Genomic DNA, 19,198 nt, shown 5'->3' on the forward strand with positions numbered 1-19,198 from the left:
TGCCAGTTTGGTAAGCAATCAAGGTTGCCATTTGTCAGGCATGTAAGACAGAGTACACGTCCGTTGCAGATAGTGCACTCTGATGTTTGGGGGCCAGCCCATAATGCATCCATGGGAGGCTCGACGTATTATGTTACATTCATTGATGATTACAGTCGCTATACTCGGGTTTACATTCTGAAGACAAAGGATGAGGTGTTTGCTGTTTTTCAGTAGTTTAAAAAGCAGGTTGAAAAGGAATTTGACTGTTATATCTCTTGCTTGAGGTCAGATAGCGGTGGGGAGTATGTGTCAAATGAGTTTAACTTTCTGGCTCAAAATGGCATACGTAGGCAGCTTACCTCCTCAGCAAAATGGGGTAGCTGAAAGGAAGAACAGGGTCTTGATGGAAGTTGCTCGTGCCATGATGAATGAGAAGAAGATGCCACTCTATTATTGGGCTGAGGCTGTTATGACAGCCATGTATATCTTGAATCGGACTTCCACTGCAGGTATTCATGAGATGACACCGTTTGAGAAACTGTATGGCTATAAGCCGGATGTAAGTCACATGAAAGTCTTTGGCTGTCTTGCTTATGTGCATATTCCAGATGAGAAAAGGAAGAAGCTGGATCCAAAAGTGCATAAGTGTGTCTTCATTGGATATTCGCAAGAGAAGAAGGCATACAAATGCTATTATCCCTCTACCAGGGAGACCTTGGTGAGCAGGGATGTTATTTTTGATGAGATGGGTTCTTGTATGTATCACCGACAATAGTCTCATCGGATATGCCTTCCACTCATGTATTTACATTTGATATGCAGCAGAGCACTGCTATGATAGGACCTAGTAGTCAGACAGTATCCCCATGGATAGGGAGATTGAGGAGCTCACCGTCCACTGACACCAATATGTCAGTGAGGGGGAGATATGATGTCACGGACAAAGGAAAAGAGAAAGTTACTGAGGATGTATCTGGGATGATGACACCTGGTAGGATGACTTCTGGATATGAGTCTATTGACACTTTAGACAGTGAACTTGGTATTCCGACTGTCTATACGCCTGGCGCAAGGCAGAACAGATACATTCCGCCTCATGAGAGAGGGGAATCGAGCAGTGCACCACAACTTAGATGCTCACAGAGGGTCAGCTACCCTGTTGACAGGTTGACATATAGTGGTTACACGGCAAAGCATTATGCTTACATGACAAAAGTGATGGAGATCAAAGAACCAAGTACATATGCTGAAGCAGTGGAAAATGAGAACTGGTGTGCAGCCATGGATGAAGAAATGAATGCCTTGGCTGAAAATAAGACATGGGATCTTGTGCCACCGCCTGAAGGGAAAAAGACCATTGGCTGCAAATGGGTTTACAAAATCAAATGTAAGTTGGATGGCAGTGTGGAAAGGTACAAAGCCAGGGTGGTTGCTAAGGGATATGCCCAACAGTATGGACTTGATTATGAGGAAACATTCAGCCCTGTTGCCAAGATGGCAACCATACGCACTGTGATTGCTTTGGCTGCTGCTAGAGGATGGAAATTATAGCAAATGGACGTTAAGAATGCATTTCTTAACGGTGACTTAGCAGAGGATGTCTATATGGTTCAGCCAGAAGGGTCCGTTCACCCTGATTTTTAGCATTATGTATGCAAGCTGAAAAAGGCACTGTATGGGCTGAAGCATGCTCCAAGAGCTTGGCATGCTAGGATCAGTAACTACTTTCAGAGGTTGGGTTTTACTGTTGGTAGGGCTGATCATAGCCTATTTACAAAGAAGACTGACAGTGGCTTGGTAGTGCTGGTCATATATGTTGATGATTTGATAATCACTGGTGATGATGACTTGGGCATACAGCATGTAATGAAGATGCTGAAATCTGAATTTAACATGAAAGATCTAGGTGAATTGAAATACTTTTTGGGTATTGAAGTAATCAAGGCTGAAAATGGTTTGTGGCTGATGCAGAATTGTTATGCCATGGAAATGCTGAAGAAGTATGGCATGGCTGAATGCAAACCATTGGATACACCCCTTGATCAGAATGTCAAGTTGGACATTAGCACTAGAGCTAAAATTCAGGATGTGACTATGTACAGGCACATGGTTGGAAGTCTGATCTACTTGACCATCACTAGGCCAGATTTGAGTTATGTAGTTGGGCTCATAAGTCAGTTTATGCAGAAGCCCAGGAAGCCACATTTGGATGCTGTTAGGCAGATTATGAGATATGTTAAGTCCACTATAGATTATGGGCTGTTCTATATGAGAGATAAGCCCTTGAAACTAGTTGGATACATAGATGTGGATTGGGTAGGATGCTCATATGATCACAGATCTACGAGTGGTTATGCTTTTGGCCTTGGAAGTGGCATGATTAGCTGGAGTAGCAAGAAGCAACCAATGGTTGCATTGTCTAGCACTGAGGCAGAGTACAGGGGTGTTGCATTGGCAGCATGTGAGATTTCATGGCTGCTCAAGCTTATGGCTGATTTGGATATTCAGGTGGATGCTCCAGTGACCTTATTATGTGATAATCTCAGTAGTGTACTCCTGGCAACGAATCGAGTTTACCATGCCAGGACAAAACACATAGAGGTACACTACCATTTTATCAGAGAGATGGTTCTTGCAGCGAGAGTAGATCTTATGCATGTGAAGACTGATGAACAGGTTGCAGACATCTTTACCAAGTCTTTGGGTAAAGATAAGTTTAGTAGTTTTAGACAGCTACTTGGAGTTCATCAGATGATTTGAGCTTGAGGAGGAGTGTTAGAATATCAATCTCATAGTATGTATGACCAACATTAGTCTTGTCTAGCTATATCAGCAAGTGTGGGATATTAAATAAGTCGGTGGTCTTAGATCCAGTGTGAATGGTCCTACGGACCTTGGTACTATTGTATACACTTACCTTTTGTGTGGTTATGTTAGAATGAATGAATGTAGAAGATGAGAGCATGCTTGCTTCTTACTCTCTGTCTCTGCCTCTCCGAATCTCAACACAAGTTTGATGCTTTTATGCATTCATAGGGATATAGTCGCAGTGCCATGTATCTGTGTTTATACAAAAAGAAGGCTCATGATGGTAGCTTTATGCTTTTGGTACTCTATATGGATGATATGCTTATTTTCGAGAGAGCTCATGATGAGTTGGATGCCCTAAAAACTTAGCTCAAGAAGAGCATTGAGATGAAGGATATTGGACATGCCTCACATATTCTTGGGATATGCATCATGTGTAATCACTCTAAGGGGCTCCTTTATATGTCACAAAAGGAGTATATCTAGAAATTCATAGAGCAGTTTCATGAGGGTTTCATATGTAGGATGGTAAGCCTATGTGTTTTCCTCTACCTTCTCACGTGAAGGTTAGTTAGGACGATTGTCCCTAGTCTAATGAGCAAAAGGCCAAGATAGCCACTCGTCCTAACATAGCATTTGCAGTGGGCAGTTTGATGTGTGCCATGATAGCCACTTGTCCTAACATAGAATTTGCAATAGTAGTTGTGGCACGCTATATGGCTGCAACTAGCAGACGACATTAGGATGCTGTAAGGGGAATCATGAAGTAATTGAAGGGCACAACATCTATGTGCATATGTTATGGTGGCCAAGATACAAGAGTCATGAGGTACACTAACTCTGATTGTGCAAGACATGCAGATAGTAGGAATTTCACCTCTAGCTATATCCTCATCTTTGTTTTGAGGTGTTGTCTTCTGGATGTCCAGGGTGCACAAATGCATTGCCCTCTGTACTACCGAGGTCAAGTATGTTGCAACCATTGAGGCTTGCAAGGAGGCTCTTTGCTTAGATTGTAGACCTTGGCATTACTGATATGGTCTCTACACTGCATTTAGATTCTATGAGTGCTATCGAGTTGGTCTTCAATGTGAAGACAAAACACATTGAGGTCCATTACCACTTCATTAGAGAGGTCATTGAGGACAAGTTTGTTGACCTTGTTAAGATCTCAATTAGCCAAAATCCTAAAGATTTGCTCATGAAAAGCCTCTCAAATGGAGCATTTTACCTTCCTTAGGAAGTTAATGGGCGTTGGATGAGATGATATTTTTCCTCATCCTATTGCACTTATGTACATTTATTGAGAGATAGGCATGTGAACCCTATGTACGTAAGGGTGGAAAGGGTAGATGGGTGTGAATGGACTGGAGGGTAGGAAAAAACCCTAATCCTAGCCATCCATAGGCTATTTAAACAACCTAGAGGTCACTCTCAAAGGTAGAGAGAGTGTACTAGTTGTACTTGTGAACAACTCATTAGTGTAATATTTTCTTCTTATACTCTCTCTCTCTCTCTCTCTCATGCACATCTCATTCTACCACTTTGATACTTCAACATGGTATCACAACCATCTTTGATCTAGTGAGCTTCCCACAAGCACATATTGGCTTAAGTGCTCAAGATATCTTCATTTCTTTAACATATACTTCTTTTCACCAAACCTAGTTTAGACCCATCTCCATTGGAGGAGTTAGTGCGAGCAAAGGAAGCCATATCTGCTCTTAATTCCTTTTGGAGATGCTAATTAGATTTTTGAAGACTCTTGAATTCTTGAAGACTTTTGAAGACATTGGAAGATTGAAGAGACCTTGGAAGATTTTGGGAATTGTAATAATTTATTTTGGCCTTGTGACACTACCTTGAGAGATGGACGTGTGAGTTGTAACACATGAATGTGGCTTATGAATATGGTTTAATGTGTGCAAGAATGAGAAGGATGTGCAAGGTGTCCAAGGGGAAAGGGGAAACCCTAACCCTAAAAATTTGTATAAAAGGGTGAAAATGAATAGAAGTGGTTATTCTTGTATGTGCCAACTTCTTGCTCTACCTTCTTACCCTTTTGTGAGCTAAGAGGGGAGTGAGAGAGAGAGAGTATATGCGTGTGTGTGTAGAGAGGGAGTGAGGGAGAGTGAAGAACCAAGGGTGAAGCCTCCTTCCCTTCCCATGGATGCTCTCTCATGCCTAGTCTGATTCTCTCATCTTGCATGTGAAGGGTCATAGAGGGTGTGGAAGAAAGTGGGGGACTTACTTAAATTGTAGAGTCAACTAGTGCTACCTTCATGCTTGAGGGAAGGTAGGGGGCTCACTAAAAAGCTAGGATTGCTTGCCACATGTGAGAGGCTAGGTGAGAGTTAGCCCAATGCATCATGTGTTCAATCTCTTGAAATAATAAGAGGGCGCCCAAGGTTCCTATCGTTGGATGTGGAAGCCCAACATTGGTCATGTTGCCGGGATGAAGGGCACATTGAACTTGTGGTCACTCATATGTTCCAAAAAGTGGAATAGGAGGGGTACGTTTTGCCAACTCCAAAATGATTTGATGGTTAACGTGAGATGCACACTTGAGTGTAATTAGGATTTTTTCCTCATGCCTTCAGCATGGGTTTAGCTTGAAATAAGGGGATGTGATTCTTGGTGCAATTTCATTGAGGATATTATTCGTAAGGAATTGTTTCCTTTCTTTCTTTTTTCTTTAAACTTGTCAAGGTGTTAGTTGGTAGATTAACAAATTAGTACCTTTGTGTTGGTGTTTTTAACTAATGCTTGTGGTGTTAGTGCGTGGGTAGATTGATTTTTTGTGTTAGTAACTTAGGACTTAGAGTAGTTGGTTTGCATTTTGAAAGGTTAGTGGGTGTTTTCTTAAGGGTTAGTTCTTAAGGTTAGTTGTTTTTTTTAGTAAGTGTTAATTTATAAAATTTTTAAAAAATCATTAGTTTTCTAAAGCTTTCAATTTGGTCATCCTCATCATCTCCTTCTACAACGCCGCTGTCGCCCTCACCATCTCCACTTGCATCGCCACTGCACTACTTCCACCATCGTCGCCATCTCCACCCACACGGACCTGCTCTACTGTCATCACCATACTTACTTGCAACCATAGCCCAATTAACACATGTTGTCATGGCCTCCACCAACTCCATCACTGCTGTGTTGCCATCTCCACCTTCGACGCCACTGTTGTTGTTCTGTGTTTGTGAGCAGCTTCGCCTATGGTGGGCAACACCAATGTCATCACCATCTCCAGATTTAGTGCCACCGTCACCATCATGTGCTTGTGGCGACCTGTTTGTAGTGGGCAACACCACTATCATTGCCATCTCCACCTTCAACGTCATTGTGTGCCTGCAAGAAGCTCCGCCTCTGCAGTGGGTAGCACCACTATTGTTGCCATCTCCACCTTCAATGCTATCATCGCCATCATGTGCCTGAGCAATGTCATATACTACCATCGCATTCACCATCACAGCCTCCACCAACTCCATCATCATCACCATCATAACAAGATTCACCTTCATACCCACCACCATAGCTAGATCAACACTTTCTGTCACGACCATCTCCACCTCCTGCAACACCACCATCATAGCCATCTCCACCTACATCGATAGTACCACCATTGTCTCCTCCACCAACTCCATCATCATCACCATTCCTCTAATCACCTACACCCACATCAACTCCCATACCCTCACCACCAATATCATAATCACCATCATCACACTTGGCTAGGAACTCATGTCGAAGGGAGGACAGGAGAGGAAGAGAAAGAAGTCAGACAAGAGAAAAAGGAACATGTCTAGAGGAGAGCTATCACCGTTCAAGAGCTGTCATTGATCACCACTTTAGGGAAACCACCATAATGACCGCCATGGCAACACAACAACAACAAATAGGTAAGGCACTTAATCCAATCCACATGAGTATTTATGGATGCATGGCTTGGTATTGAGATTGAGCCTATCAGGTTGTGTCCTACCTCCTTCTCTCTATGACTCTCACACCACTCAGTGGGTGGGTACTCACTAGAGTGATAGAGGTGTCGGTTAACAACTTGGCACATGGTATATTAATTATGGTGGGCACACATAAGCTTGACTTTTGATAAATCCTTGGCATGCATAGAGCGAATATCTTATGTGTTAATAAATGTCCTGAGAAGAGGCAACTAACACTTGCACTCCATAAAGAGGAGGATTTGTTCTGAGGTGTAATCCTGTTGAGTGGGGTCTACTTGGGTGGAACACAGTGTGGCAGTAAGCATCCATCGACTTACCTTGCCAATTCACCCACACAGTGGGGAGGGCTCGCAGGTGACCTAGGGATACCATGTGCGGCACACACATCACAATGACACATGAGACATGTGGTTTGAAAATTACTCTTTTATTTCTTGATTAAAAGGGGTTTTGAAATTATCTTTTTATATCTTAATGAACCCAACCACACTTAGTAAGTCAACACACATGGTGTGATCCACATAACACATGTCTCCTCCCCCACAACTCATCAGGGAGACAACTGTGAGTAGTGGTAAGGGAGGTGGTGCCTTGTGTGTCACACACAACAACACCCCTACACACACACATACTAGGGATCTCCTTGTCTCTACATCCCACCTTTGATCCACTATTTGTGCAATGATTATGGGAGGAGACACATAGGAGGTACCTTGGTGTGTCACACACCTCCACACATCGACACACACAATAGCACACACCCACACACAGGGAGACACAAGCACCATGACAAACACCTTAGCACACACTCACCCTATCCATCTATGAACCCTCCTCACTCGGTCACCTCCCTCATCCAGACTACTTAGCAAGGAAGATTGTGGGAAGGGAAGCAGAAGGAGAGTTTAGTGTAACACACCTACTAGTATGATAAACATACTAGTGTGACACACCCTCATGTGGCACTCATGTGACACACTTACACACACTACTTGCATAGCCCCATAGACACATCCTCATGACATATAGGAAAAGAGGGCAACAACACAACAAGACAACATTTTCCACACCACAACCTTGAATCAAACCTGTTAAGTGGGGAGGGATTATGGGGTGTGATAGGGATAGTGCGTGTTTCTACATGTCTCTTGTGTATAGCACTGAGAAACGTGTCACTGCACGTAGCGACACAGTGAGACATCACACGTATGTCACAACACCACACGCACACACACAAATGTAGGCACCACATAATCATATGCAACACACACATCACCTCACGCAACACCCACACTCATAGACACATAATGAGGGCACACTTTAGAAGACATGTCAGATCACCCTCCTTTGCCTTGTGATAACACAAGGTGACACATGATGCCACTTAGGAACACACTCTGTCACTATTTGTCAAGGGACGACCATGTGGTGGTGAGGAGGGAAAAATGTCATCGTTTGTTCATGTGTGTTGTTTGCACAACACATGCAACACATGCTGGCCACCACATCACACTCCTCACAAACTCAAGCACGATCACATCAAGACACGTTGTTGGGGTAAAAGGCCACTGGGCCTACCCATGTGCATAGACTACCAATTCTTTATTCATATATAAAATGAGATAGTGCAATAAGGTTGTCATATCATTCTTGGCATCACCTACATTATGTGTGCTCTTCTCTCCCGCATCTTCCTCTTCTCCTTCTCCATTGCTGTTGGATCCCCTTCAACTGGTATCAGAGTTGGTCCTTTGCGAGTGCTTCCCGGCCTCTTCTCGACCTTTCCCACACAAGGTATGAGATCTTCACTTCAACCATTTTCATGGATGATAGGGTTTTGAAGAGGGGAGCCATTGTTGAGCTTGCCTATGAAGCTTGATGCTTCCCCTCCACCTTTGGCTTGAGTAGTGGCCTTCTTTGTCCCCTTGGGGACCCCCACCACTTGCATCTCTATTCACTTAGGCCGGTTCCTAAGTAAAGAAAAGCACCTATACTTAATCTATTTACTTTATTTCATTTAAAAAAGAAAAGAAAAAAAACAAAAGAAAAAAAGAAAGAAGAAAAAGAGAGAGATAGAAGCACATCATGTACTACACTGCACCTGTAGGTCTTCCTCTAGCCCCTTCCCCCACAACACAACTTCAGGGCACCTCAAGGGAAAGATAGCTCAAGCTCGCTCGATAGACCTATCTCCCTAGAATTAGTAAGCACCCTAACATTTTATGAATTGGGTCCTCAAGTGTGGGACAATGTTTCAAGTTTACTTGGGATTCGACCCACCTCCTAGTCCACTACATGAGCACCTTGCACCACACAAATAGGTAGTCACACCCTTAGGGAGAGCACATGACAAGTATCGGACGTGCTCAAAGACCCAAAAACATCGATGACTCGATCCAAATTCATGCTCTCTTCTTCGTCATCAACAACTAGTAGTGCACTCTCCATCACTATGTTGCGACACCTTGCACCTCCAAATATGTTCTCTTGAACTAGTCCATCACTTCTCACCAGCGGCGTCCATGTGAGAGTTCCATGGGACTAGCACTTCCCTAGGAGGGGGAAAAAGTTAACTGTATTTTTGAAGATTCTTGAATTCTCAAAGACTTTTGAAGACATAAGAAGATTGAAGGGACCTTGTAAGTTTTTGAGAATTGTAATAATTTATTTTGGCTTTGTGACACAATGTCATGTATTGGCTGTATGTCCTGACTTCCCATATATATCTCACTTCGCATGAGGAAAATTTTGTGGGATGTGCTGATCACCATACCACTTACAACCAAATCTTAGTGGACTACCCTCTTCAAGGCATTGACTTCCTATTAAATTTTGCTACTTCTTCAGGAAGTTTATGTTTATAGCTATTTGTCTATATTGTTCAGTTATCATGTCAGTGTAATGCTTCATCATGTCCTTGACTTCCCCAAGATTATTTACTACACTAGACTCATAACCATAATCATTCACTTGGTGTCACAATGACTTAACCACTTGGCTGGGTATTGGTGGCTGATTAGTTGGCATTACATTGGAATTTGACATTTGTCTTCTGCTATTCAAGGGACCCATTGGTCTAGCCATTGGCATAACAACATTAGGAGTTGGTAGCATATCTATATTTTGCATAAAACCTCCTCTTGCATTAGGGATTTTTATAGGTGGATTTATTCCACCTTGACCTCCATTAGTTATAAGTAATACTAAACTATTGTTAGGACCTATACTTGAATAGAGCTTTTCCCTAGATACATAGGCCACTTGTAATCGTGACTCTATCTCCTTTGCTTGCATAATGACAGTATCTATATTAGCAAGAGGAACACTACTCAACCACACTTTGATGTTGAAATCCAATCCATGTAGGAAATATTGTAGTTGAGCAGGAGGTGGAATGGGAATAGAGGCTTATAATTTGCGAAACACCTCCTTCAATTTCTTGGCATAAGCTCGAGCATTCTCATGAGGCTCTTAATATGTCACATTCAAAATAGGTAGCAAATACCCTGAGAGCCAGGATCCCTCTCATGCAAGTTGTAACACATAAATGTGGCTTATGAATATGGCTTAATGTGTGCAAGAATGAGAAGGATGGCGAGGGCGCCCAAGGGGAAAGGGAAAACTCGAACCCTAAATGTTTTTATAAAAGGGTGAAAATAAATAGAAGTGGCTATTCTTGTGTGTGCCAACTTTTTGTTCTCCCTTCTTGCCCTTTTTGAGCTAAGGGGAGAGAGAGAGAGAGAGAGAGAGAGAGAGAGAGAGAGAGAGAGAGAGAGAGAGAGAGAGAGAGAGAGAGAGAGAGAGAGAGAGAGAGAGAGAGAGAGAGAGAGAGAGAGAGAGAGAGAGAGAGAGAGAGAGAGAGAGAGAGAGTGTGTGTGTGTGTGTGCGTGCGGAGAGGGAGTGAGGGAGAGTAAGAGACCAAGGGTGAAGCCTCCTTCCCTTCCCAGATGCTCTCTCATTCCTAGTCTCATGCTCTCATCTTGCATGTGAAGGGCTGTAGAGGGTGAGGAAGGAAGTGGGGGCTTACTTGAATCGTAGAGTCAACTAATACTACCTTCATGCTTGAGGGAAGGCCTAGGGAGCTCACTAAGGTAGGATTGCTTGCCACATGTGGGAGGCTAGGTGAGAGTTCGCCCAATGCATCACATGCTCAACGTCTTGAAATAATAAGAGGGTTCTCAAGGTTCCCATCATTGGGTGTGGAAGCACAATAGGAGATCTCTTCCTTAGCTTGTGACACATCATCCTGGTACATCAAACTTTGACATTGTGGATACACCAACACTGCATTGCATTTTACCCCAAATTTGGTGCAATCTAGACAATGATGTACATCCAACAACAGTGAGGCTAGCAAGAGACCCACCCCTTGGAGCTTTTATGGGGCATTTGTAGCCCCCCAAGTGAGCCATCTACAATTGGAAGGGTTCAAAGAAATTCCCTCTCTATTGCCCATATCAAGCAAACCCCTAACTATGCTTTTCTATGGTAGCCATAGCCAAAGCTTCAAATCTTGGTTTTTTGAGTTTTTTCCACTCATCATTGAAGTTATCAATAGTGATTTTAATAACTAATCTAGATAATGTGGGGTTTTTTGTAGAGCTAAAATCCCTAGATTGGAGTTTCCTATGCAATTATGTATTTGTAAAGGGATGCTACCGAGTTGTAGCATGTGGAGAAGGCTCAAGAGCCTGCAAAGAAGAGTGCAGGCACTCCTAATGCTTCTTTAGAATAGCCTAGGAGGAGTGAAGGCACACCTAGTGATATGGTTTTAGACTTTGTTTCTTGAGTGGGACAATAATATCTGCTACCACAAGTGTTATTGTTAACCCCAGTGCAAAGAAAGCAAAAAGGAAATTTAAAAGACATAGGGCAAAGCGGAAGGCCCGTAGATTGAAGAAATAGGAGGAAAAAAGCCAAAAGCACAAGAGAGCCTTAAAGGTTCAAGGCAAGCACAAAAGAGAAAATGTGCATTTAAAATATAAAAGCACACTCTAAATCCTTGTAAAAGAGTGCCAGGCTTCCTCTTGTGTGATTTGTAAATGTAGATGGACACGGGTGAAGGCACAATGCAAATAGGAAGGGAATATGAAAGAGGACCTAGGCTAAAATGACAGGGCATGTATAAAAGGGATGGGTACCCAAAGAGGATTAGGGTTATGGTTTTGTATGTGGCCAAAACTAGCTCTCCTCTTCTTTTCTTCTTCTTGCTCTTGCTTGCTTGAGGTTGTGCTTGAGAGAGGGAGTGTGAGGGAGTGAGTGTGTGAGGGTTAGGGATTGTGGTGGAGAAGCTCTCCATCTTCTCCTCTCTTCTTCTTCTTCTTCTTCTTCTTCTTCTCTTCTCTACTCTTGTCTCACACACAACAACAATGGAGCATGTGAAGTAATAAGTGGTCTGCAGGTCCTGATGGTCAAGCAAAAGATCCCACATTTTGGTTCCATTGCTAAGACAAACAAATTCAAGCTTTGAGTGCTTGCATGATTCAAATCGAGCATTGAAGTAGGGTTTTTTTTGAACCGGTGCTTGAGGTAGTTAGGTAGGAAGTAAGGAGTTTTAAGAGGTATGAGTGCCAATCCCACGGCACTTGCTGCACTTGTTGATGAGGGATCGTGTGGTTGAAGGTTGCCATGTAGGTTAGTGATGGGGCTTTGTGGAGATTGGACAGGGAGAAGAAGCATCACAAAATTGGATGAGAGGTTATAGAGGTTGAGAATAGATTTGATTGGGAGAGGGGGTCTTCGATGTTGGTGGTTGAGTGCAATTGTTGAGTGTACTTGAAAAAGAAAAAGAAAGTGCACCCATTTCTTAGCTGTTACACGAGTCTGATCACTTGCTCCACCACCCTTAGAGATAGAAATTTGTCTAAAGAATGAGGATAGTGGAAAGAGAACCCGAAGGGTCAGCGTTGATTTTCCCATTACTCCCAAATAGCCAATTCCTTGCCCAATTTAGAGGTTGGCATTTCTCTCTTTGTGGGACCTCGACCTCAAAACTTGCTGTGATCTTGCTTGGAGTCTCCTCCATGCAAGCTCTACCTGCTCCCTCTACATGCGCTTTCTCTCCACAACCCTCTCAGGGGTGGCCTCCTCACCTTTCTCTTCTATGTGTGCTTGCACTTGTTGTGCTGGGCTTGGCACTTGCAGTTGTTCTTCTTCGACTTAGCCTTGTTCAAAGTTTTGCCCTTCTTTCTTTGATGGTTCCATTGGAGCTGTAGTAGGTGGTTGTTTTAGCTCTCTAAACCCTAACTCCTCCAACTCCTTCATTGAAAGCCCAACCTGCCTCAGGTATTATCATTGATGCTCCATGCTTAGGTTGGCCATGAAGGCTGTATCTTAGGACTCATCTTGTAAGTTCTAGCTTCCTCCATAGCCCTTCCATGGTATCTTTACCTTTGGCTTGAGTCACATATAGGACTGTGTTCAAGAAGGCCTGCTAGTGGACCTCAAGATCTATCTTTGCTATTTCCACCCTTGCTTTTGCCATGATTCTCTTGCTTTCTGCTAGGGAAGGCATTTGTCCAAGTCCCTAACTCTTCCAAGGTTCCTCTCTTCCCAGGCCTTGGCCTTCTCCTCCATCTTGCCTTGACTCAGATGTTGCAGCTCTTGTGACAATGTTGTCACCACCTCTTCTTGTTCTTTCCATATTGATGTCATCTTTTCCTTGTCTTGCTTATGGCGATTCAACTCTTCTTGTAGTCTTTCCTACTCTTGGAGAGTCTTGAGTAGTCAATTCTCTGTCTCTAGTAGATTTTTAGTTGCTTGCTTGTCCTTTTGGGCCTTAATCTCTTACATTTCCTTCAGTAGTAATTCTTTTTGCCTCCTCTCCTTCTAGAACTCTGCATGGGCTTGTGTTTTTACCCTCTTCAGATCCTCGATGAGCTCTTCTCCTAGGTTCTTTAATTGTTCAAATTGCTCCTCCATATCCTTTTGCCCTTGTATGAGGATTGAGAAGTTTGTTTCTAGCCCCACTTCTTCCTCTATATTTTCCACTTGTAGCTCTTTTGCACTTTCTTCTTTCTTCTCCACCTCCATTTCCGTCCTTGCTTCTAATACCTCCTTTAGGTTGTTCATATATCTTTGATAAACGGTTATCTGCATTGTCTTCTCTAGTTAGTAGGTGGCAGTGAACACATCCTTTTCCTTCTCCAATTCTATCATGGTAGCCTTCTTGCCTTCCTTCATCTTTTCAAGTTGGCCTAGGAGCTCTTGCACATATTCATCGTAGTTGCTCATTGCTATTGGCATGGCCAATGGAACAAAAGTCATGGATGCCTCAACCTTGGACTTCTTTGGATCCTTTCTAGATTTTGTCCCTATTATTGGAGCTCCTTCACTGGGTGTTGGTCCAAGGTGTTGCACCATGTTGACTAGGTATTGTACCCAAGCCATCACGTTACTTTGGTTCATAGTGGCATCCATGGTTTCTTTGGTGATAGTAGACGTGGTGACCACGAAAGGTGGGGATGGTTTCAATGGGGTCTTCCCTTTGCCTTCCACCACAACAGGTCTAATGGCTACTTTTGCTAGGCTGCAGAGTTGGTCCCAGTAGGCACATCATCTATGCTCCTTCTAGCTAGCTCTTCCATGTCGGAGGGTTGCTCAACCAATAGCTTGATGGAAAGGGCCATTTTCTCATCCTCTTATCTCCTTGGAGATAGAGACCATACCATTTACATAGAAAGGAATAGTTGATGTTGGCTAGCTTTTTAAGTTCTTCTAGCTCTTGCCTTGTGACAGAGACCTTGCTCTTGCTATAGGAGGTGATTATCCTCCATTTACGAGCTTGCTCTTGAGAAATCTCATTGGCAATCATTTTCGTGGCTACCATGGGGACTTTAGTGAACATGAACTCAAATTCTTCCCAGGTGCATGGCTGTGTGCATACATCAATTGCTCATAGCTTTTAGCAAGCATAGTGAAGGTGGCATCCAAACGTCTAATGCAATTGACCAAGTCATCCCTCGTGTTCTCGACTAAATCTGAGGCCACAATGAGAATAGATCAACATTCATAAGAGGGTCTAAGGCCTACGGGAGGTTGGGGTTTGACTAGGCTAGATAACTCAGCAATTGATGTGCCTGGTGCGTGGATTGGTCAGTAGAGCGCTCATCAACGACTTGTGTGAGGGGCTTGTCGTCTTGGGGCTTTGATGTTGCATTGCTTCCTACTTGTGAAATAGGAAGGACATTGGGAGTGGCAGGTTGTGTTAGTTTAGGGGCAATAGGCTGCGGTTTTGGTTGATAGACCCGTTCAGGATCTATGGGTTTGGTGGCTTTTAGTTCAGGTAGCTTCTCAATTCTAGGCGGCTTAGAAGGTTTTGGAGATGGGCTAGGAGTTGGAGGTTGTGAGGGGCATTGCATGCCACTCATGATCTCAGGCAACCAAATCCAATTGTTGCCTTCATAATAGCCTTGAGCACGCAACATGGCTTTAGGAACCCATCACCGCTTGGCCATTCATTTGGTTCTATATCATCAACTTTGTCTCCTAGGCTTAGGGCATGAGGTTTGGGAGTTATGGATCAGTGTCGGTTAGCTTTTAGGTGGTTGTGATTGTCATTTAGGTACCCATTTGAGATGTGGCTGAGTGGTTTGGCCCATGTCCTCTTTGGGTTGCGGTCCATTTGTCCTGGTGGGGTGGGACAAGTCACGACCCCTCTTCTTAAACTTTACACTAGGTTCCCCTATCGGTGGCTCTACAAGCTTAGATGGAGCCACATTGCCCTTGATGAAAGCCATCACTATTCAAACAGTGCCAACATCAAGGTGAATGCACTACAAGTCGTAGTCAACATTGCAATGGGCTTGGCTAGGGGAGCTTCCCTTCTGTAATGTGGCAGTATATTCCCTAGGTAATAAGGCTGATTGTATGGTTGTGGGTATGGCAATTGCCTTGATAATCAACAATGCATTGCATCATGGCCAAACCTACCAGAATTGGCACAAGGTTTGGATCTAGGATCCATGCACTTGATCAAAAGGTGGTTTTCTCCGCAATGCATGCATTACATATGAGGTTGTGTGGGCCTTCTCATAATCTCTTGCAGCTTAGCTAACTCTAGCTTCACATTTGCCAACTCTTGGCTCTGATCAACATTCTTTCCCTTTCTAGTTGGATCTTTCACTAGCAGTCGTAGCTCTTTCTGGGATTCTAGAGGCAATGCTGTCTTGGGTTGTGGGTCTTGAGCCCCTCTCCTTGATTAGGTCATCCACTCATATGGCTTCTTCGAAGACTCAAGCTAGCACATCCCTTTGTAGGGTTGAGTTGCTCACCAAGGCCTTGCAAAGCTCTTTACTTCAAATTCCACTTATGAACACAATAGATATAGCTCGTTTGCTAGGTTGCTCTGTGGCTAGGATTATCTTAAAGAGACTTTGCACATGGGTGACATAATCTCAAATATTCTCCTTGCCTTTTTGACTGACATTTATTAGTTGGACAATAAGGTTATTTGAGTACCCTCTTGCCTCAAAGAATCTCTTGATGAAGAGACTCTTGAGATTATTGAAATTATTCCATTTGACATTGTCTAGACTAGTGTACCACGTCCATTCTTTATCCCCAAGGCAGAGACCAAAAGCTTGTGTGCATTGAGTAGGGTTCGTTAGGCGTTCACCTTGCATACCTGCTCAAAGTACTCTACAAAACTATATGGGTCATTATCGGGTTGATACTTGTCGAGTTACTTGGCAACTACGGGTATCTTCATTTGGCTTTTTGAAATTAGAGTAATACCTAGTTCTGTTAGCAATGAAGTTGCTAGGGCTACTCCGCTCTGCTCTATAGTTGTGTTATCTATGAGCTGCTTCATGAGAAGCTCGCTCAATGTAAGGTCGGCTTCAAGCGCTCTTTCCCTCTCAATGTTGGGTCCTGTCCTATTTCTATTGGCAAGTGCTAAAACTTGTCGAATCTCTCACATTTATATCTCCTCCCTCAGCCTCTGAGTTTGCTCCTCCTAATTATAGGTGGCTATGCTTTGTAGCACTTTCTTTGCCAGTCTCCGCTCTTCCTTGAGGTCCACTATGATGTCCTTGACTGGTCTACCATGGTGCTCCATTTTGGTCTACAAATTGTACCGATTTATCATTTGCTGGATGTTGACTAGGAAGTCTCCGAAGTCGAGCTCACCGTTTTTGGGATTGGTGCTAGATGCTGATATTTCATCGGTACTAGAGTGTCGATCAAGATGATCAACTCAGGTAAGATTGAGTCCTAATCATGTCAGCTCATTTTTCTCTCTAAGAGACTTGCTCTGAGGCTTAGTATCCTTCGTCATGCGTTCAAGATCTAAGGGTCTTCTCCTATTAGTTGGTTCTTTCAGTTTTGCTTATCTTGCATGTGAGTTCCTTGTTATTTTTTTCAAACAATTCTCAATTTTAAATGCATTCAGGTGCTTGTGGGGTACCTCCTTTCATATGTGGTGCGGAATCAGGCTTTCAGCTTTCTAGATGCACTTCAAGTGATTATTTATGTAGTGTGTGATTGTAATGAAAACAATGTGGTGCAACACACACTTTTCTACTTCCATCCTGTAGAGGTGGAAGTCACTCTAATAGGTTCATTTGGGTCCTTTAAGATGTTTTGGATGGGTGGTTTGAGAGGTTGTGTTTGCAATCACTTCCTAGGTCTCTAAGTCACGATTTTTGAAGTTTGAAGGCTTTATGATCCTTTTGATGTGTCTGGAGGCCTATGGGGGTGTTGCTAAGCTCTGGATTTTTGGTGGTCTAGGGTATACTAGTTTTGTCAGCTCTCAAGTTTTGTTGTTAGTGTCCAGTATCAGTCCTCTGATTCCCAAAATCAGACTCTTTGATTTTGGCTTTGTTCGAGGGGTTGAGTGTCCAATTTTAGGCATTTGAGTATTTTGGGTTGAGGCGAGTTGGATGGTTTGATTGGCAAGTCTGAGTAAGACGATTCGAATAGGGTGGTCTGAGTCTGGGGACTTGGATGAACGAGGTGTGTCCGAGTTTGGTGACTTGGACGAGGAAAGGGTGTCTGAATGGACAAAATCAGATGGTCCAATTAGGGCAATCGAACCCTGTGGTGCACGTTCGATTATGACAGCGAGTTACAGAATGAAAAAAAATCTCAAAAATCCTACACGTGCCTTACTAATGATTAAAACCAGGGTGCTAACACTAATTAATAAGCATCAAATAACATCCAAAACATACTTGGAGGGCTAAAACTTGTTGTGACAAAGATCATCAAGCAAAATCTCCCCTCTTTGCTTATATATATATATATATATATATATATATATATATATATATATATATATATATATATATATATATATATATATATATATATATATATATATATCTCAAGCTCTGTCAATTGAGAAAATGAGCTATCCCACCTATTCCTAGCCTATTAAAGCCCTTCTCTACTCAATTTTGATCTTCTCCCTTTCTTCCTTTTGATGCTTTACACATTATAGCTCTTTTTCTCTCCCATTTTTCTTGCTTGCCAGGCCTGTTTACAACAACAGAAACCCTACTATGTATAATCTTATTTTTCTTATTTAAAAAAAATCCTAATGCATTCAAATCACAACCAAATGCCTATACTAATTCAACCTACTCATCTAGATGCAAAAAAAAAAAAAAATCTTACTTACTAAGGAGATCAAATACCTCTTCAAACTCCCTTGCTTCCTACCTATCTACCTCAAGCATCGGTTTGGGGAAAACCCTATTTCAATGCTCGATTTGGAGAGCGCAAGTTCTCAAAGCTTGAATCCCTTTGTCTTGGCAATGGAACCAACATGTGGGAGCTTTTGCTTGACCACCAAGACCCACACATCACTTATTGTTTCAAGCATTTCAAGCCAAGTACAATGGCTAGCTCTCACATAGTTGTACACGCTCTCACACCTACAAGTGTAGTGAGCTTACATCCATGCTTGATCGAGTTGCCTCCTCCCTCAAGAACTCTGGTTAGCTCCACGATCCAAGGTGCAAGCTTAAGTAAGCTCGATTCTCAAGCTCCTAGCTCCATGCTCCATTGTTGCTGCACGTGAGACAAGAGAAGAGAAGAGAAGAAGAAGAAGAGAGGAGAAGATGGAGAGCTTCTCTACCACAGTCCCTCACCCTCACACACTCACTCCCTCACTTCCTCACACTCCCTCTCTCAAGTACAAGCTCAAGCAAGCAGCTTTGGCCACACACAAGAATGAGCTTTTTCATTCACTTTTTGCCTTTTATACAAAATCCTAACCCTAATCCCCTTTGGGTGCCCATCCCTTTTTTACATCCCCTATCATTTTAGCCTAGGTCCTCTTTTCCTATTCCCTTCCTATTTGCATTGTGCCTTCACCCATGCCTGTCTACATTTACAAATCGCATAGGGGGGAGCTTGGTGCTCTTTTACAAGGATTTAGAGTGCACTTTTATGTTTAAAATGTACCTTTTCTCTTTTGTGCTTGCCTTGAACCTTTAAGGTTGTCC

The sequence above is a fragment of the Lygodium microphyllum genome, chromosome 25, assembly GCF_053477565.2.
Source record: "Lygodium microphyllum isolate KBCC chromosome 25, Lygodium_microphyllum_v1.1.10, whole genome shotgun sequence".
NCBI lineage: Eukaryota > Viridiplantae > Streptophyta > Polypodiopsida > Schizaeales > Lygodiaceae > Lygodium > Lygodium microphyllum.